At 36.6% G+C, this 4,615-nt stretch overlaps 1 long non-coding RNA gene across 1 annotated transcript in view; it reads left to right on the forward strand.

Moving 5' to 3' along the window:
- The first annotated feature begins 3,336 nt into the window (after nucleotides 1-3,336).
- Nucleotides 3,337-4,615, forward strand: part of LOC104821477 — a 2,368-nt gene continuing 1,089 nt past the window's right edge. The window contains exon 1 of the long non-coding RNA XR_773083.2: nucleotides 3,337-3,989. This is a non-coding gene — a long non-coding RNA (uncharacterized LOC104821477). The remainder of the gene's footprint in view (nucleotides 3,990-4,615) is intronic.

The following is a 4,615-nucleotide window of genomic DNA, read 5'->3' on the forward strand; positions in this document are numbered from 1 at the left end:
GAGTAGTCACCTAACCTTTACTTTTTTATATTTTTATTTTATATAAAATTAAAAAATTCTTTTAACTATTACCACTAGTAGGTTTATACTTTTAGTGGCCAAGACTTCTGATTTAATAAGGTTCAATAACTAATAGATAGTTATGGCACATTTAGCAAATTACTAGGGGTCATTAATTTGTCAACAGAGATTTGAATAAATGTATTCATTTTGTTTTAAAATGCAGAATTTCTATAATAAAATTTGGTAAAAATAACCTCGAGTAAAAAAACTATAGATCCATTAATTGTTGGATATGACTTATTTAGGGCTATGTCTCTTTCTTATTTTGTAATGATATAATACTTGAGTTTTTTCATTACTATTTATCAAAATTTGTAAGCATATAAAAAAAATCTAGATTTAAATAAGATTAAGACCAATATTACTCCATTATATAAGTTTTAAGGCCCCCATCTCATGGGTCCTTATGTGAATGATGGTAAACCCTAAAATTCTAGTTACATACTTGAATGCTTAAGGATTATAACCATGAAAATTAACCGAAAACATAACGTTGAAGCTTGAAAGACAATTAGTTACAATGCCATGTAGTTGCATGCATTGCACATATAAACATGTAAATGCAAAGTACATTCCACTATTAGAAAGGAAAATTTAATAATGCATATATTATGGATCTTCATAGATAAGATTATCGGACCGATACATCAATGCAATTTTAATTGGCGACGAAACCAATTTCTTAAGATTGTGAATCTTATATAAAGCCAATTACATAAGATTCGGTGCATAAATTAAGCCAACTTGTATATAACTCTTTTTTAGTGGTTTAATCGTCAGACCAAATGATTTTAGGAGATTAACCCAAATTCGAATGTGCATGTAACACCATATATGCGATGGATTTATACTTGAGTTTGGACAACAAAAAACGAATATACATATATATATATAATTCTTGATGGTCACTTGGTTAAGGCCTCGGTAGTCGATGCAGAGACGCATACTACCATCCTTCTTCTTCACAAATAACACCGGTGCTCCCCATGGTGATACGCTGGGCCGGATAAACCCTGTCTCCATCAGGTCTGCCATCTCGGAACTATGCGGAGGAGAAAAAGGAGGTGGAAGACACTGTTTTACTAGCACGAAATAGCCCGGATGGAGAAAGAAAGCAATTCTGGTACCTTGATACCGGTGCTAGTAACCATATGTGTGGTTACCGTTATATGTTCGTGGAGATTGACGAGTCGGTAACGGGGACCATTACTTTCGGAGATCTATCCAAAATCTCCGTCAAAGGCAAAGGAAAGGTTTTGATCAAGTTGAAGAATGGAGGCCATCAGTACATTTCAAACGTGTACTATGTGCCAGGTATGAAAACCAATATTCTGAGTATTGGTCAATTACTTGAGAAAGGTTATAACATTTCATCCAGGGATCAAAGTATTTATCTTAGAGACGAAAAGGGGAACCTTTTGTCATGTGTTCCGATGGCTAAGAACCGAATGTTTCCGATAAACATTCAAACTGATGTGGGAAAATGCCTGAAAGCATGTTCCGAAGATGAAACTTGGTTGTAGCATCAAAGGCTTGGTCACCTTAATTTTGGGGGTTTGAAATTGTTGTCGACGAAGAGGATGGTGAATGGTTTGCCACCCATTGATCAGCCAAACCAAGTGTGTGAAGGTTGCTTGGTAGGAAAGCAACATCGACAAAGTTTTCCAAAGGAGTCATTGACAAGAGCAAAAGAGCTCTTGGAGTTGATACACACTGATGTGTGTGGCCCTCTTGATCCGCCATCTTTTGGGAATAACAGGTACTTCTTGTTGTTCATTGATGATTACAGTCGGAAAACGTGGGTTTATTTTTTGAAGGAAAAGTCAGAGGTGTTTTCGGCGTTCAAGAGGTTTAAGGCCCTTGTTGAAAGACAGAGTGGCTATGAAATTAAATATTGAGATCAGATCGAGGTGGTGAGTTTACATCAAAGGAGTTCAAGATGTTTTGTGATGAGAATGGTATTCGAAGGCCGCTTACCGTTCCATATTCACCACAACAGAATGGTGTCGCAGAGAGGAAGAATAGGACCATCTTGAATATGGTCAGAAGTATGTTGAAAAGCAAGAACTTGCCCAAGGAATTTTGGGCTGAAGCCGTTGATTGCGCGGTTTATTTGTTGAATCGATGTCCGACGAATAGTGTGTGGAATCGGACACCTCAAGAAGTGTGGAGTAGATACAAACCAAATGTATCTCATCTGAGGATATTTGGTAGTCTTGCATATGCTCATGTCCCAGAACAACGAAGGAAGAAGCTTGATGATCGTAGTGTGAAATACATCTTTGTGGGATACAGTCAACGATCAAAAGGTTACAAACTGTATGATCCCATTGAGAAGAAAATCAAAATCAGTCGAGATGTGATTATAAATGAAAAGAGTGCATGGGATTGGAGTTCGGATGACAAAGAGAAGTTTACTTTCTATCCTTTTGTGATAGAAAATGATCAAGGAGAGGAGCTTGAACGAGAGGTTTCGACGCCAACTCCACAATCACATGTTGAGGTTGGATCCAGCTCGGGAGTATCTTCATCGACCGAAGATAGTCCTAACGCTATTGGACCAAGAGGAACGAAGAGTTTGGAGGAGATCTATGATCTCAATCAACATCAGACTTTGTTTTGTCTTTTTGCAGATAAGGAACCGATCAACTTTGTTGAGTCGTTGGAGAATGGAATATGGAAGAAATGCACGCTCTCATTTACTTTGTATGGTTATGTACTCCGATTTAATTATCATTTTTTTTATATTGGGAACCCCGGCTGCTACCCTTTGGACGCGCTGATCAAGTAAACTCAAGCCCACATGCACGAGTCTACAACACACGCGTGGGAGGTAATCAGCCGTAATTGACAGACGATAGGTGAACGGGTAAAGAGTCGAACCCCCAACCTCTCAGTATGTTGACCATGTTTCTTGCCAACGGGGTTTTCCCAGTTGAGTATCACTCTTTTTAACTTTTGTATTCTCTTTTGCTTTTGTGGTGAAAGTCTATAGAAATAATAAAATTAAGTATTTCAATAAATAAAGAAGATGAAAAAATGGCAGAAAGAAACGATACTCTTAGAAGAAGACAACATAATCCCTCCAAAACCCACCACCTTTTCCATTATGTGTGTGTATATATATTTATATAAACTTTTTTTAGAAATTATATTATGATTTTAAATAATACATAAAATGACCTGTCCTTCATGTGCTTTCCTTCAACTATTGTTTTTGCTTATATATTTATTCTTTTGCCCTCTGTTTTACTTGCTCTTTCCCCCATTTCTCTCCCACTCCCACTCACACGCCATTCCTTCTCTCTCTCCCCCCCTCTCTCTCTCTCTCTCTCTCTCTCTTTCTCTCTCTCTCTCTCTCTCTCTCTCTATTTTAACATTTCTTTCGCTTTCTTTCTTGTGTGTGTTTCCTTTCTGTCTCTGTGCGTGAATGTGTGTGTCAGCGAGAAAGAGAGAGAAGGAGAGAGAGAGAGAGAGAGAGAGAGAGAGAGGGAGAGGGGGGTTTTAAAAGAAGGGAAACATGGGTTTTTGGGATAAATAATTTTTTTTAAAAATTAGTCTTATTAGTATGCAATAGATGAGCATTTGTGGGTTGGTGATGAAGATTCCAGTAATTGAGTGTTTCGAGGCTTTTTTATTCATTTGATTACCAAATCATGAGAGAGAGAGAGAGAGATGAAGATGAAGAAAAAGGAAAAGGGGGTTCGGAATGAAGCTTGATCCAAGATCATCTGCTTTCTCCGTAGATCTATATGATACATACACACATACACAACCATATACACGCACACATATACGTGTGTGTGTGTGTGTGTATATGTACCTCTAGATCTCTGTGTTAAGACTTCTTAAAACGATCTCGGACCAGGCTTCATTCCTCACACCAAGCTTTTCCTTATTACGTTACCGAATCATGAACGAACCAGGTAACTTACATATAAATAGTTATATACTTTGTTTCTCTTTACCTTTTTTTTTTCGCTACACAGTATAAGAAAATCTGTCTATAAATATGTATATGTATCTCCACACGTACGTGATACGTAAAAATTTGCAGGAGTTCATCCAAAGAGATTCAATAATTGTTCATATATATATATAGATATAAAGGAAAAAAACAAAAATCAGATCAGCTTTTTTAGGTTCCTTAATTTTAAACCCAGTTATTTTTTATGTTATGCATTAATATTTTTCTCTAAATATTTACATATTTTCCGTTCCGTTTTGCAACTTTTTCTGGGTTCTTTCCCTGTGTCGAGTAGTCAGAATATGCCTCGGAAATTGTTTTCTCGTGCCCTGCGAATCTTACGCAATATATATATATATATATATATATGTTTTTAGGGCATTCTCCCTTAATTTTACCCTTCAACATTTTCACCCTCTCCTTACAATTTATTATCTTTTTTTTTTTAATGTTCTTTTGGTTTCACCATTGTAGTACAATACCCCGGTTTTAAAGCAAGTATATGTTCTCTCCATAGATAGAGATAGAATAATTCAACAGCTTTTCATCTCTCTCTCTCTCTCTCTCTCTCTCTCTCTCTCTCTT

The sequence above is a fragment of the Tarenaya hassleriana genome, unplaced genomic scaffold, assembly GCF_000463585.1.
Source record: "Tarenaya hassleriana unplaced genomic scaffold, ASM46358v1 Cleome1, whole genome shotgun sequence".
NCBI classification, from domain to species: Eukaryota; Viridiplantae; Streptophyta; class Magnoliopsida; order Brassicales; family Cleomaceae; genus Tarenaya; species Tarenaya hassleriana.